Genomic DNA, 16,694 nt, shown 5'->3' on the forward strand with positions numbered 1-16,694 from the left:
CCTCATTTTGGGTTTCATTTTCTCTTGCTTTTCTAGCTGTTTAGGATGAATGATTAGGTTGTTTATTTCATGTTTTTCTACTTATGTGATATAGATGCTTACACCTATAAACTTTCCTCTTAGTACTGCTTTCACTATATCTTATAGGTTTTACTATATTGTGTTTCCATTATAATTTGTGTCAGGAATTTTTTCAATTTGCTTCTAAATTTCTGCATTGACTCAGAGGTTGCTCATGTAGATATTGTTATAATTCAATATGTTTCTATAGTCTCCAAAATTCCTGTTGATATTGATTTCTAGTTTTATTCTATTGTGGTTAGAGAAGACGTCTGATATTATTTGAATTTCTTTGAATTTTCTGAGAATCATTTTTGAGTTAAGGTATAGTCTATCTTTGAGAAAGATTCATGTACTGAGGAGAAGAATGTGTATTCTGCAGGTATTGGATGAAATGTTCTGTAAATATCTTTTAGGTCCATTTGGTCTCCAGTACACATTAAGTTTGATGTTCCTTTGTTGATTTTCTGTCTGGATGATCTATTCAATTCTGTAAGTGGAATGTTGAAATCTCCACTATTATTTTATTAGGGGCTATCTCTCTCTGTAGCTCTCATAATATTTGATTTATATATCTTGGTGCTCCAGTGTAGGGTCACATATATGTACAATTGTTATACCCTCATGCTGAATTGATCCCTTTGTCATTATATAAAACACTTTTTAAATCTATTTTTATAGTTTTATTTTTCTGGAAACTTATTTTGTCTTATATATGTATAGTGACTCCTTCTCCTTTTGGTTTCCATTTGCATAAAATACCTCTTTTCATTTTTTTTCAGTCTATGTGTGCCTTTATAAGTGAAGTATGTTTCTTGTAGGCAAGAGATCATTGGATCTGGGTTTTTTATCCATTCAGCCACTATATGTCTTTTGATTGGAGAGTTTAGTCCATTTCCATTCAGTGTTATTATTCATACGTAAGGACTTAGTCCTGCTATTTTGTTATTTGTTTCCTGGTTGTTTTATGGTCTTCTCTTCCTTGTTTTCTTTCTTCTTGTCTTCCTTTTAGAGAAGATTACTTTAACTTGTAATATATTATAACTTCTTGATTACTATTTTTGTGTATCTATTGTATGTTGATTGAGGTTACCATGAAGCTTACAAATAATATCTCATAAACCATAATTTTAATCTAATGATGACTTGACACTGCAGCACAAACTAACAAGCAATGAGAAAACTAATAACAACTCTACACAAACTTTGTCCCTCTGCTTTTTAACTTTCTTTGATGTTATTTTATCTTACTGTACTATATCATGAAAAATTGTTGTAGTAATTACTTTCAATCTATTCACGTTTTAGTATTTGTACTCAAGATATGAGTAGTTACATATCACAATTACTGTTATAATCTTTTTTTCTGCGTACTTATTATTACACATGAGTTTTGTACCTTCAGATGACTTCTTATTTTCTTGTTGCTCAATAACATTCTTTTCTTTTGTATTGAAGAACTTTCTTTAGCATTTCTTGTAGACATGTCTGGGTTTGATAAATTTCTCTGCTTTTGTTTGTCTGGGAAAGTTTTATTTCTCCTTCATGTTTGAAGGATATTCTCCCTGGATATAGTGTTCTAAGGTAATTTTTTTTTTCCTTCAGCATTTTAAATATGTCATGCCACTCTTTCCTGAACTGTGAGATTTTTACTGAAAAGTGTGCTACCAGTTATAATGGAGATTCATTGCATATTATTTGATTCTTTTCTCTTGCTGCTTTTAGGATACTTTTTTATACTTGATCTGTGGGAGTTGATTGTTAAATGTCTTTCAGTAGTCTTATTTGGTTTAAATCTGCTTGGTGTTCTTTAACCTTCTTGTACTTAAATAGTGATATTTTGCCATAAGTACAGAAAGCTGTCTGTTATTATCCCTTTGAATAAACTTTTTACCACTCTCTCTCTGCTTCCTTTCTAAGGCAAATGACTCTCAGATTTGCCATTTTAAGGCTATATTCTAGATCTTGAAGATTTTCTGGATCTCTGACTGTGTATTTTCAAATAGCCTTCTTCAAGCTTACTAATTCTTTCTTCTATTTGATAAGTTCTGGTGGCAAGAGACCTTGATGAGTTCTTCAGTATGTCAAAGCATTTTTTTAAGTCTACTGCAGCTGAGATGGTACCCAAGCCACAAGACAAAATCCTTCCCACTCTTGCCTCTCCTTTCCACTAGCAGAGAAATTTCTCCCCATGGCCACAACTGCCCTAGCCTGTGGTGAGTACTGCCTGGCTATCATCAATGTTTATTCAAGGTCCAAGGGCTCTTCAGTCAGGTTATGGCGAATACTGTCAGGCCTGAGACCCTTCAATTCAGGGCAGTGGGCTCTGCTCTCACCAAGGGCAGGTCCAGAAATGCCATTCAAGATTCACAGCCTGGAACTGGGGACCCCAAAAACCTGCTTTTTTTCTACCCAACTGTGGCCAAGCAGCTGGTACCTAAACTATAAGACAAAGTCCATTTACTCTTACCTCTCCTTTCTTTCAAACAGAAGGAGTCTCCTGTAGGCACCACTGCTGGAAATATACTGGGTCATACCTGAAGTCAGCACATCTCTGAGTCTAACCCAAGGCCCAAGATGAGTACTACCTAGTACCGCTGATGATTATTCAGGGTCCAAGGGCTCTCTAATCAGCAGGTGATAAATCCTGCCAGGACTGGGTCCTTGCCTTTAAGGCATGGGTTCTCTTTTGGCCAGTAGTCTTATTTCTAGAAATAAGAACAGGTATGTGTAGAAATGTCATCTGTAAGCTAGGGCCTGGAATGAAGGCCTTAGGACTCTGCCTGGTGTCTTGTCCTACTGTGTCTGAGCTGGTATTCAAGTTACAAGACAAAGTCCTCTTTACTCTTCCCTCTCCTCTCCTCAAGTGACGGGAAGGAATCTCCCATAGAAGTATGAGCTGTGCTGCCTGCATTTAGGGGAGGGGTGGCATAAACACTCCCTTGGCCACCCTGGCTGATGTCTCAGTGGGTCTTTTGCCCCCTTGTCTGTGGGCTCTGAGTTGCCCAGCACCAGGAGTTGCCCAGAAATTGCAGCAATTTTGGCCTAGCCTGCATTTCAAGTTTATTTAAGACCTCATTGTACTTTAGCTAATGGTAGTGCTTGCCAGAACTCAGGTTCTGACTGCTGGGATCATGATTCCCTTTTGCTTGGGCTGGTCTACATGCTCCCTTCTTGGGTACTGACTGGGTTCTATTTAGTGTTGCTTTCCACTGTGACAGGGCAATAATGAGTTCCAATGCAGAATCCCACAACCACTGTGCTCCTCCCCGAGCACACAAATTTTCTCTCAGTTCCAAACAGCCACTGCCAGAAAATGGAATAGGGGTGGTGGTGGCCATTTTAGACTCTTTCCTACACCCTTAAATACCTCTTTCAAAAATATAAAGTTAAAACCGGGTACTGTGATTGCTGACCTGATTTTTGGTTCTCATGAAGGTGCATTTTTGTGTGGGTAGTTTTTCAGTTTGCTGTCCTGTAGAAAGGACAATTAGTGAAGGCATTTATTTGGCCATCTTGTTTTACCCCCTCTTCAGGAATTATTATTTAAAATAATTAAACATATGTTCTGGATTAGAAAATTAAAAATACTGAAATAAAATATTCCCCTAAAGAGCTGAATAGCAATTCTCAGCTGAAAGAAGAAAGAATTATCAAAGTTAATGATTGATCAACTGAGGAAGAAAAAGAAGTGAAGAAATGTAGATAGAACCACAAAGTACTGTGAAACACCATCTGCATACCAACAAACACATAACGAGTGTTCCAGAAGAGAGAGAGAATGTGACAGACCATTTGAATAAACAGTGGCAAATATTTTTATTTTTGATAAAAACCATTATAGGATCTACACCTAGGCATGCCACAATTAAAATATTAAAAGCTAAAAGGTGTGAGAGAACCTTGAAGGCAACAAGAGAGACAGGAGTCTTTGTCTACAAGGGAATATCAGTAACATTAAGAGCTGATTTCTTAGAAAAAATCATGGGGCCAGAAGGCAAAGAGATAACATATTCCAAGTACAGAAGGAAAAGACTGACAACCAAGAATTCTATGTTCAGTAAAACTAACCTTAAAAATGAAGACTAAAAGAATAAATTAAGATATACTTAGATAAACGAAAACAGATAATTTGGTGCTATCAGACATGCTGTATAAGAAATACTAATTGAAATCCTTCAGTTTAAAATGAAAGAACACAAGAGAATAACTCAAATCCACATCAAGAAATAAAGGGCTCCAATAATAAGAAATACAAAGTTAATATCTTTTATAAATATAATAAAAAGGAATTTTGTTTATAACTTTTTTCTTTATCTGATTAAAAATTAAACTACACGAAGGAATTATTATAAATCAGTATTAATAAACATACTATGTAAAAATATATTATTTGCAGGATAATAATATACCAAATAAAGGGGAAGTATAATACTTGCTATCTAAGAACAAAGCTTTTGTTTACTTTTCATTAAGTTTGTTTTAATCATAAGTTATGAGTTAATGTGCAAATATAAGTCATAGAAAAAATCACAACGAATATTATACAACACTTTGACATGAGTGAAGTTAAAAAAGCAACATAGAAAAACATGGGCTGTAGCTAAAGCAGTGCTGAGATAAAACACATAGCTATAATGCCTATATAAATAAGAAGACAGATATTAAATCAGCAAACTAAACTTCCTCCTTAAGAAACTAAAAAAGTAGAGTAATTCACACTCAAAGCATGCAGGAGGATAGAAGTAATAAAGAGATGAAATAAACAAATAAAATATAACTAGCAAAACAATAGGAAAAGCAATGAAACCAAAAGTTATTTCTTTGAATCAACAAAATTGATAAATCTTTATGTAGAAAAACCAAAAAAAAAAAGAAAGAAAATGGAAATAATTAAAATCAGGGAGGATGAGACATTAGCACTATGTTACATAAATAAAAAGTGTCATAAGGGAGTATTATAAAAATGTATACCAACAAATTAGATAACCTCTGTGTCTTAGTCCATTTTGTGTTATAATAAAAGAATACCTGAGACTGGGTAATTTATAATGAAAGCAAGTTTATTAAACTCACAGTTCTGCAGGCTGAAAGGGTCAAGTGCATAGCCTTGGCTTCTGGCAATGGCTTTCATTCTGTGACAACATTATGGAGAAGGTCAAATGGGAAGTGAACACCTATGAAGAGATGAAAACATGAAGTTTCCCTGGCTTCATAACAACCCACTCTCAAGGGCAGCAAATAACCTCTGTGAAAACTAATCCAGTCTCAAGAGAGTAAGAATTCATTATCTCAATTATGTGCAATTAAGATTGATTCACCTCATAACCCAACAACTCCCACTAGGCTCCACTTCCCAACACTACCACATGGGAGTTCAAATTTCATCATGAGCTTTGGAGGGGACAGATAATCCATACCCAAACCATAGCACTAGCTGAAATACACAAATTCCTAGAATGATACAAACCTGACAAGAAAAAGCAGAAAATCTGAATAGACCCACAACAAGTAGAGAGATTAAAATATTCATATCAAAATATCTCAGAAAGGAATGTTCCTGATTGGATACCATCACTGATAAATTTTACTAAATGTTCAAAGAAAAATGATAGCAACGTGTCACAAATTCTTCTAAAAAATTGAAGAGGCAGAAACACTTCCCAACTTCCAGGACAGATTTATCTGATACCAAGACTAGATAAAGACATCACAAGAAAAGAGAACTACAGGCCAATATTCCTTATGAATACAGACATAAAAATTATTGACAAAAATTGCAAACAGAATCCAGAAATATATAAGTAGAATTATACATCCTAACCAAGCAAGATTTATCCCAGAAGTGAAAGAGGTTTTCTTTTTCACCATTTAAAAGTAAATTAATGTAATATAGCATATCGATAAAATAACAAAAATCACATTATCCTCTCAATAGATGCATAACAAGCATTTGACATATCTGATAGACTTTTGTGATCAAAACATTTTACAAACTAGGAATATAAGGCAATTTAATCAACAAGATAAAAGATATTTATGAAAAATTCACTGCTAACATCACAATTAATGGTGAAAGAGAGAAAGCTCTCCTCTTAACACTTGGAACAAGAAAAAGATGCTCATTATTGTCATTTCTATTCAATATTGTTTTGGAGGTTCTAGCTAAGACAATTACATTAGAAAAATAAATAGAAGGTAACCAGATTGGAAAGACAGAAGTAAAATAATCTGTATTTGCAAATACTGTTTATATAAAATCCTAAATAATAATAAAAAGGAACTATTACAGCTGATAAACAAGTTCAGTAAGGTTACAAAATATAAGGCCAATATCCAGAATATATAAAAACACTCACAATTCTACAGCCAAAAGAAAAACTACTCAATTATAAAACAGAAAAAGGATTTGAGTAGACATTCCTCCAAAGAAGTTACACAATAGTTAATAAGCACATAAAAAGGTGCTATCATGAGTCATTAGGGAAATGCATATCAAAACCACAGTGAGATATTATTTAACATGCATTTTGGTGAGAGTGAGGAGAAAATAAAACACTCATATATTACCAATAGGAATATAAAATTGTGCAGTTACTTTGGAACACAGTAAAGCAGTTCACCAGAAAGTTCAGTATAGTGTTATTCCATGACTGAGCAATTCCTCTACTGAGTTTATCACCACTATACCTGGAAATGATGTAAACACAAAACATGTACATGAATGTTCTTAGCAACTTCATTCATATTAGCCAAAAGAATGAAACAACTCATATGTCCATCAACTAATGAATGGATAAACATAATATGGCATATCACAACAACAGAATATTTTTGGTCATAAAAATTAAGTACTAATAAATGCTACTGCATTAATGAACCTTGAAAATACAGTGATAAGTGAAATAACCCAGACAGTAAAAGCCCATACATAGTATGATTTTATTCATACAAAATGTTCATAATAGGCAAATCCATAGACCCTGAGAGTAGATGAGTAACTGCCATGGACCAAAAAGAGGGTAGAAAGGGTATTGTTGAAGGAATGAGGACTGACTGCCAATTGGGATATGAGGATTTTTAGATCATGAAAATATTTTTGAATTAGGGAATACTTAAATACTTTTTATCCAGGGGGATTAAGATAGTTTTGGTAAAATGACTACTACTTATTTTGCGTATATATACATATATGTGTATATGTATATGTATATATATATACATAAGATGGGAATTTTTTTCCCATCTTTCACAATTTCTTTTTAGTCTAAAGCATTCTAATTAAATTTTGTATATTGGTCTTATTTCTAAATAGCATTATTATACTCACTAATAAAAAAATTATGTAGACCCTATATTATCTAAAGATAATTATGGTTTAATTTTTTTTCCTTTTAATCTCAATATTTTTCATTTGTTTGTTTATCCTGGATTTTCCATTTTGGTTCATTTGATTATGCTAAGTAGAAACCCTGTTATAATGTGAACAAAACTAGTGATAGCAATCTCCATGTACTGGTTCCTGAAAGAACCATTGACAGAGCATTTTCTATATTTACAATGCTCCAATAGGTGTATGCTAAGTCACATTCATAAGAGAACCCTACCAAACTGTTTATCAAAGATGAAATGAGATTCACATTTTACGGAGGTGGTATTCTCCAATGGAGAAAGTTCATAATTACTGTTGTGAGAACTGTAGTGTTTAGAATGAAATCAAATAGATTAAATAACAACGTTCTTTATCTTTCCCTGGAGCACTTTTCCTGATTCTTGCTCTTTTATTATTTCAAAATCCCCTACAATTGAGTATATTATCTAAGCAGAATTATTAAGTTTAACGTGTGTTTCTTGACAACCTACTATATACTACATGATAATATGACAATTATTACTGTCATGAATATATACTTGCTTAGAGTAAATTTTCTGTTGAATACATATCCTATCCTCAAACTATTTCCTTTTGAAATTATATAGGAATTATATTTGTGGAATTATATGTCTATCCAGAAAGGGAGAATCAGTTTTTGTCATCTGTTTTCTAGGGCTCCACCATTACTTTCATCTCCCTCAATTAACTCCTCTAAATATTTTCATATTCAATCGATTATTGAACCAATGAGTAGAAGGAATCATAACAAATAGAAGCCCAGAGAAGTTGAAATACTCAAGATCAAACAATTGTTTCATACTAAGATTATTGTGTATTTCTTATTTTCCCACAATGCCATTTCCAGAATTCATATAATAGTATTATAATTTACTGAAGCATTAGTATGTGTCAGACAGTGTGAGAAGATTTTTTAATGGATTTGCACAACTAATCTCCACAATAGAGCTATTTATTCTAGTTTTTTAAAATTTACAAATGTATAGGCATTAAGAGAGTTTTCCTATGTATTGCCCAGATTAATCCAACTTGTAAAGGGTACAGTGGTGGGATGGGAACCCAGGCAGTAAGAGTTTAGCTCTTCCAATATGACCTGCTTTGCTATACTGCATGCTATACATGACTAGTGAGTGCTACACATTTCTCTATTTAACACTTGTATAAATACTAATCCAGGAAATTATTTTTTAAACAAATTTTTATTTGGCACTTGCAGGAGATTGGCTCTAAGCCCTCTATGGATACCAAAATCTGTGGATGCTTGAGTTCTTGATATGTAATGGTGTAGTATTTGCATATATAACCTATGCACATGCTCCCATATACTTTAAATCACCTCTAGATTATTGATGATATCCAATGTGATGTAAATGCTATGTAAGTAGTTGTCACACTGTATTTTAACACTTGTATTATTTTTATTTTTGTATGGTTACTTTGTATTTTTTTATATATTTATTATCCACAGTTGGTTGAATCCACAGATGTGAAACCTGTGGATACGAGGGGCCAGATGTATTGCTTTTACTCATAGAATATTATTACACACAAACTTTTCAGGAGTTGTTGGCTTAGGATTAACACCCATAATCTGTATGGCAGAGTTATATGTCTATTAAGCCTTTCATTAGGATAGACTGGGATTTAGAAAAGGTCTCTGAGCTCTCAAATTATCAAAGGATTCATGGTTATTAGAAATTCACCAGGACTTGAAATTGATGATGCTAATTTCCTAAAAAATTAAGAAGAGCAAGGTAAAGTCACTGACTTCTATATTATTTTCACACACCTATGTCAAAGTAAACATTGCACTTGACAAAGTTAAACAGGCAAGGAAGGTAACTCAATAGCAGCAGAGGCCAGATGGAACTCAGTCTGAGCTCTCAAGTCAACTCTGGCGAAACAAAGAGCAGAAGAGTTTTTGAAAGTTGGGGTCAGGGAGATCATAGACTATCTGTGTTAGCTAATTGGCATCAGCCAAATGATGGGAAGTAGTTTTACAACTTAGAGCAATGCACCCTCCAAAGTTAGACTCCCATGCTCCCGCAGAGACTAGAAGAGAGGGACACTAACTTCATTGATGATTGCATTTCAAAGAGATGGCTCCCAGGTCCTTGAGGTGTAAAACTGGCAGGAGGCTTTTAAAAAGATTTACATCTCAAAAGGGCAGAGAAGTAATTTGCAATTACAAATATTCTAAAGTATGCTCTAAAGAAAGCAAGGTTAGGGACCTAGAGGCAGAAAAAAGAAACCCTTCTAAAATTTAGTCATACCGAGAAAAACTTTCAACAGTCATTTATATGAAATATATAGACATGGAAACATAGACACACGCACATGCACACACACACACACACACACACCAGAATTGAAACAAAAAAGTGAAAGGATAATCTCCTCATAGCATAGTCAGGATGCTTAAGAAGGAAACATGCATACTCTAGAGATTTAGAAGTATATTTTAATTTTTCAGAATGTTTGGTTGAGACAATTATTTCCAATTTTAGGTCCAGCTTTTGGTCCAGTTCCAAATTGTAATTTTGAGTTTTTAATTCCTTTTCTTGATAAACTGAAATTATAAAGGTTTTGTGCTCTGTCTCAATATTCAAACCTTCATTAAATGTTGAACATAAACTCTTGGCAAATAAATACGTATGCATGTGTATGTGTGTGTGTGCATGTGTGTGTGTGTAAATATAAATAACATTATCAAAGGACTAATTGACTTACATAAATATCAGAGGGATAATTTTTTGAGGAGTCTTTGTACCAGATTAAAATTGTATTGTTGAAAAAACCTATAATATCCAGATAAACAGTTTTAGAAAGAGTGCTACACTTCCAGTTACTTTAAGCTGATATTATAAATGATTTTATACATAAAATTAGCTCTCAGTCAAAATGAATGTCTTGATAAAGATACACTGAAAATTTTGCCATAAACATTTCAGTATCCATTTCTTCTACTACATAATTTCTTTTTCATATGAGCTATAAATGAGATATTTGTAGCTGAATCTCAAGTAGATTGGGCTTTCCAGTAAAACATACTTTATTTATTTTGGTGATTATGCTTCCTTTTCCAATCCAATTGCTTTTGTCCAGATTCTTTCCTGACATCCATGTTCAATGACAAATTCTATTCTCCAAAGGCAGTTTTCAGCATGTGTCTGCTGTTCGCAGCCCTGGCTGAATAATCTTCATACTGCAGATGAAACAATTATTAATAACACATTTTTCATATTACATCTCAATATATTAGACACGGTTTAGACGGAGAGAATAAAATGTTTATAGATTTTCTGGATTAGTTTCAGAAGTTGAAATTCTTTTCACTGCTCTATATAATTAGTCCTTAAGCCTTTGTAACCCTAAGTTAATAAATGATTATAAAAGATTACCATTACTATTGTTATTATTATTGTTATTTGCTTGTTTGTTTGATTATTTTATCAACAACCAACCTTCTATGTCATATTATTTTATTTCTTCTACTTAATAATATTAATAATCATTAGTTCCTTAATCAGTTCAATTATTAGCTCATCTGCAGAATGATTCTGAGAATATCCTACAATCTCTAACAGGGACCTGTGCACAATGGGAATGTCAAATATATATAATGTTACAGAATAAAATTTAATAAGAAGTGGACAAAATACAACAAAGTATACATACATACGCTTGTAATCACCAAGAGGTTTTTTCTGCCCGCCGCACAAATAAAGTCCACAGCATTGCAGTAAAGAAAGAGTTTAAAAGACACAAGGCTGGCCATATTATGTGGGAGATGGAGTTAGTACTCAAATCAATCTCTTTCAAAGCTCATAGGTGAGTGGTTTTCAAAGGCAATTTGGGGGAAGGATGTATTAGTCAGGGTTCTTTAGAGGAATAGAACTAATCATATATATATATGTGTATATATATATATACACGTATATATATGTGTGTGTATATATATACACATATATATACATGTATATATATACACATATATATACATATATACATATATGTATATATACACATATATATACATATATACACATATGTATATATATATATAGAGAGAGAGAGAGTTTATTAAATATTAACTCACATGATCACAAGGTCCCACAATAGGCTATCTAAAAGCTAAGGAGAAGGGAGAGCCAGTCCAAGTCCCAAAACTGAAGAACTTGGAGTACGATGTTTGAGGGCAGGAAGCACCCAGCATGGGAAAAAGATGTAGGCTGGCAGGCTAGGCCAGTCTAGTCTTTTCATGCTTTTCTGCCTGCTTTATATTCTAGCCACGTTGGTAACTGATTAGCTGGTGCCAACCCAGATTAAGGCTGGGCCTGCCTTTCCCAGACCACTGACTCAAATGTTATTCTCCTTTGACAACACCCTCACAGACACACCCAGGATCAATAAGTTGCATCCTTCAATCCAATCAAGTTGATACTTAGTATTAACCATCACAGGTCTACCTTTTGTTAACTTGAACACACACACATCTCATGAGATTATACATAATCTTCAGATAAAGACAATAATAACGTCATAATTTTGCCTAACATAATACAACTATCCTTCATAAACTAAACGCACCAATCCCCAACCCAAATGCTATTACATAAAGTTAACAATACTTAAATACTGATATGAAGTCAATAAATCTTATGTCACAGGACAAAGGAAAAAGGAAACAAAATAAAGATATTTTCTCAGTACAAGTGTATAAATGCACAAATATGTTTTTAACAAAAGAAGGAGGAAATATTCATGACAATTACAGTCCTTGTTTTTGCAGCTGGTCATGTGGTCATAGCTGATATCAATGACTACCTTCTTCTACTACTAATTCTATATTCTCTTTGCCTTCAGCAAGCGCCTCAGCAGGCCATTTTTTTTTTTTTTTTTTCCTGGTGGAGTGACCCAAACCTTAATTCCTGAAGAGTCTGAGCCATTTGTTGTCCTTCCTGGATTGGACTGTTGTAGTTTCACATTGACCTTAATCACAGGGCATGGTAATATTAAGAGATGCCCTAATAGATCTCTTGTATTCCATGCATACTCTTCCTTAACCTCCGTTGTGGAGTAGAAGACTGATTTTATCTTGATAGTCTGGGCCAATCACCCCAGCCAACACTGTAACTCTCTCCTTAGCCTATTGACTTAAAGGTAGGAGGAGCCCAAAGTATCCAGGTGGCAATATTAACTTCCATTTATTTGAATTGTTGTGTCTCCTAGGGGCAGCATTCCTTGCTCTGGAACTAAGACCTCTAGGTGAGCAGAATGTAATGTCATGCGAACAGGAAGCAAAAATTTTGCTAGTGGATCACTAGGGGTGATGTTGAATGGTGCCACTTTCGCTTTCACCCCTTGATTCCTGGACACGTGCATCCTGGCTATGGGAGAAACAGTACCATACATTGGATGCTGATTCACAGCATACATGGCCTCTGGAGAACTTTGCCCAGCTTTGTATTATCATCTAGTTGGCATTATAACTGTGACTTCAAAAGGCCATTCCACCATTCTGTCAATTCAGCTACTTCAGGATGATGGGGAACATGGTAAGACCAAGGAATTCCATGAACATGAGCCCATTGCCACACTTCTTTAGCTGTAAAGTGAGTGCCTTGGTCAGAGGCAATGCTGTGTGGAATACCATGATGGTGGAAAAGGCATTCCATCAGTCCACTGATGGTAGTTTTAGGAGAAGCATTGAGTGCAAGATAGGCAAACCCATATCCAGGTAAGTGTCTATTCCAGTGAGGACAAACCTCTGCCCTTTCCATGATGGAAGAGGTCCAATATAATCAACCTGCCATCAGGTAGCTGGCTGATCACCCCGAGGAATGGTACCATATTGGGGGCTCAGTGTTGGTCTCTGCTGCTGGCAAATTGGGCACTCAGCAGTGGCCATAGCCAGGTCAGCCTTGGTGAGCAGAAGTCCACGTTGCTGAGCCCATGTGTAACATCCATCCCTGCCACCATGGCCACTTTGTTCATGGGTCCACTGGGTGAAGACATGGATGGCTGGGGAAAGAGGCTGAGTGGTGACAACAGAATGGGTCATATTATCCACTCAATTATTAAAATCCTCCTCTGCTGAGGTCACCCGCTGGTGAACATTCACATAGGATACAAATATCTTCACCGTTTCTGACCATTCAGAGAAGTCCATCCACATGTCTCTTCCCCACATACCTTTGTCACCAATTTTCCAATCATGCTTCTTCCAAGTTCCTTGACCATCCAGCCAAACTATTGCTACAGCTCATGAATCAGTATATAATCACGTATCTGGCCATTTCTACTTCCGTGAAAAGTGCACAGCCAGGTTCACTGCTCAGAGCTCTGCCCAATGAGAAGATTTCCCTTCACTGCTGTCCTTCAGGGATGTCCCAGAAAGGAACTGTAGTGCTGCAGCTGTCAACTTTCAGGTGGTGCCTGTATATCATGCAGAACCATCTGTGAACCATGCCCTACTCTTCTCTTCCTCTGTCAACTGATCATAGGGAACTCCCCATGAGGCCATTGGTACAGGCTGGGGGAGAGAAGGCAGGGTGGCAGGAGTGGAGACCATGGACTTTTGAGCCATTTCTTCATGTAAATCACTTTTGCCTTCAAGACCTGCTCAAACCTGATCACATATATATACCACTTGCATTTGATGATGGAATGCTGCAATGCATGAGCCACTTTATAACTAGATGGGTCAAAAAACACCCAGTTCATAAGAGGCAGTTCAGTTCACATGTTGACTTGATGACCCATTGTCAAATGTTCTGTTTCCACCAAAGCCCAATAACAGGCCAAGAGTTGTCTCTCAAAAGGAGAGTAGTTATCTGAAGAAGATGGCAGGGACTTGCTCCAAAATCTTAGATGCCTCAGCTGTGATTCACCTATGGGGACCAGCCAAAGGCTCCAAACAGCATCCCTATCTTCCACTGACACCTCAACACCATTGGATCTGTTGGGTCATATGTCTTAAGTGGCAGAGCAGCTCGCACAGCAGCCTGGACCTGATGGAGAGTCTTCTCCTGTTGTGAACCCAACTCAAAACTGGCAGCCTTTCGGGTCGCTCAATAAATGGGCCAAAGGAACACACCCAAATGAGGAATGTGTTGCATCCAAAATCCAAATAGACCCACTAGGCACTGTGCCTCTTTCTTGGTTGTAGGTGGGGCCAAATGCAGCAACTTATCCTTTACCTTAGATGCAGTATCTCAACAGGCCCCACACCACTGGACCCCTAGAAATTGTACTAAGGTAAGGTCCCTGAATTTTAATTGGATTTATTTCCCATCCCCTAGCCCACAAATGTCTCACCAATAAGTCCAGCTTGTTTGCTACTTCTTGCTCATTGGGTCCAATCAACATAATGTCATCAATGTAATGGACCAGGGTGATATCTTGTGGAAGTGAAGAATGATCAGGGTCTCTCCAAATAAGATGAAACAAAGCCGTAGAGTTGATATACCCCTGAGGTAGGACAGTAAAGGTATATTGCTGGCCTTGCCAGCTGAAGGCAAATTGCTTCTGGTGAGCCTTAGGGACAGGAATGGAAAAAAAGGCATTTACCAAGTCAATAGCTCTGTACCAGATACCAGGAGATGTGTTAATTTCCTCAAACAATGAAACCACATCTGGTACAGTAGCTGCAATTAGAGTCACCCCATGGTTAAGCTTATGATAATCCACCGTCATTTTCTAAGATCCTTCTGTGTTCTGCACAGGCCAAATAGGAGAGTTGAATGGGGATGTGGTGAAAATCATCACTCCTGCATCTTTCAAGTTCTTGATGGTGGCACTAATCTCTGCAGTCCCTCCAGGATGTGATATTGTATTTAATTTACTATTCTTCTAGGTAGAAGCAGCTCTGATGGCTTCCATTTGGCCTTTCCCACCATAGTAGCCCTCACCCTACCAGTCAGGGAGCCAATGTGGTCTTTCTGCCAGCTGCTAAGTATGTCTGTGCCAATTATGCATTCTACCGCTGAGGAAATGACTACAGGATGAGTCCAGGGATCCACTGGACCCACTGGACCCACTATAAGTTGGACCTGAGCTAAAACTCTATTGATTACCTGACCTCAATAAGCCCTTACTTTAACTGGAGCACCACAATGACGTTTTGGGTCCCCTGGAATCAATGTCAGCTCAGAGCCAGTATCCAGTAGTCCCCAAAATGTTTGATAATTTCCCTTTCCCCAATGTACAGTTACACTGGTAAAAAGTTGGAAGTCTTCTTGGTGAAGGAAGGGAGAAAGATTAACAGCATAAATTGTCAGTAATGTAGTTGGTTCCTTCCTCAAAGGGACCTGGCCTCCCCTTCATTCAAGAGGTTCTAGGTCTGTAAACTGGCACAAATCTAAAAATTCATTGAGGAGCCATGATTCTCTGTTTTTAAAATTCAAATTAGTATTTTGTCCATTAGACCTAGAAGATTTCTGCTTACATAAATTAAGTAGAAATGCAGTAGGCTTCCTATCAATTTCACTTTTAAGAACACTGTGATTAATTATGCAATGCCAGACCTCAACATGAGTCAGATTATTCTGATTGCCACTTTGCCTCTGTTGTCCATTACAGTAGCTACACCCACTTTGCTTTTGATGGTTAAGTGCTGCCACTTTGCCCCTGCCACCTCAGGATCCAATTATTCCCATTGTATTTAAATTTTGTAGTTGAGTGACTGACTGCGGCTCCCACTGTTAGCTCTGACATACAGAGAAAAGCAATTACAGGGCTCTTCAAAGATGCAGGTGCTGTCCTCACAAATCTATTGCACAAGGCATTGGCCAAGGATATATCTTCTGGGCCCTCCCAGCTCAGATGATAGGTCTAAAATGACTAATCTACTCCATGATCTCAATCTCTTTAAGCCTTTGGATCCCTTCCTCTACGTTAAACTAAGGGATATCAGGCATTTCCAGCTCACTCACGTGGGCCATCTATTAATCCATGTATCAGCTAACCAAGAAAATATACTATTAGAACCTTTTTTAACTCCCTCAACCGCAACATTAAATGAAGATTCCCTACTTAGTGGGCCCAAATCAATAAATTCAGCCTGATCCAACCAACTTTGTGTTCCTTCCACCATTATCCCACACCCTTAATATCCATTACCATGCCTGTTCTCAAGATTTATGTTCATACAAATTAGAAAACTCAAGCAGTTCTTTTTGAGTGTAGCATATCTCCTCATGGGTCACACTCTGAACCTTACCTCTACAGCCCCACCAGT

At 36.3% G+C, this 16,694-nt stretch overlaps 2 long non-coding RNA genes across 4 annotated transcripts in view; one reads left to right on the forward strand and one right to left on the reverse strand.

Annotated features, from left to right (window-relative positions):
* Positions 1 to 16,694, forward strand: part of LOC134740167 (uncharacterized) — a 120,309-nt gene that overhangs the window by 67,555 nt on the left and 36,060 nt on the right. The window lies entirely within an intron of this gene.
* LOC134740168 (uncharacterized) overlaps positions 1 to 16,694 on the reverse strand; it is a 239,331-nt gene that overhangs the window by 48,100 nt on the left and 174,537 nt on the right. The window contains exon 2 of the long non-coding RNA XR_010127435.1: positions 5,137 to 5,237. This is a non-coding gene — a long non-coding RNA (uncharacterized LOC134740168). The remainder of the gene's footprint in view (positions 1 to 5,136; positions 5,238 to 16,694) is intronic.

This window comes from Pongo pygmaeus, chromosome 8, assembly GCF_028885625.2.
Source record: "Pongo pygmaeus isolate AG05252 chromosome 8, NHGRI_mPonPyg2-v2.0_pri, whole genome shotgun sequence".
Lineage (NCBI taxonomy): Eukaryota > Metazoa > Chordata > Mammalia > Primates > Hominidae > Pongo > Pongo pygmaeus.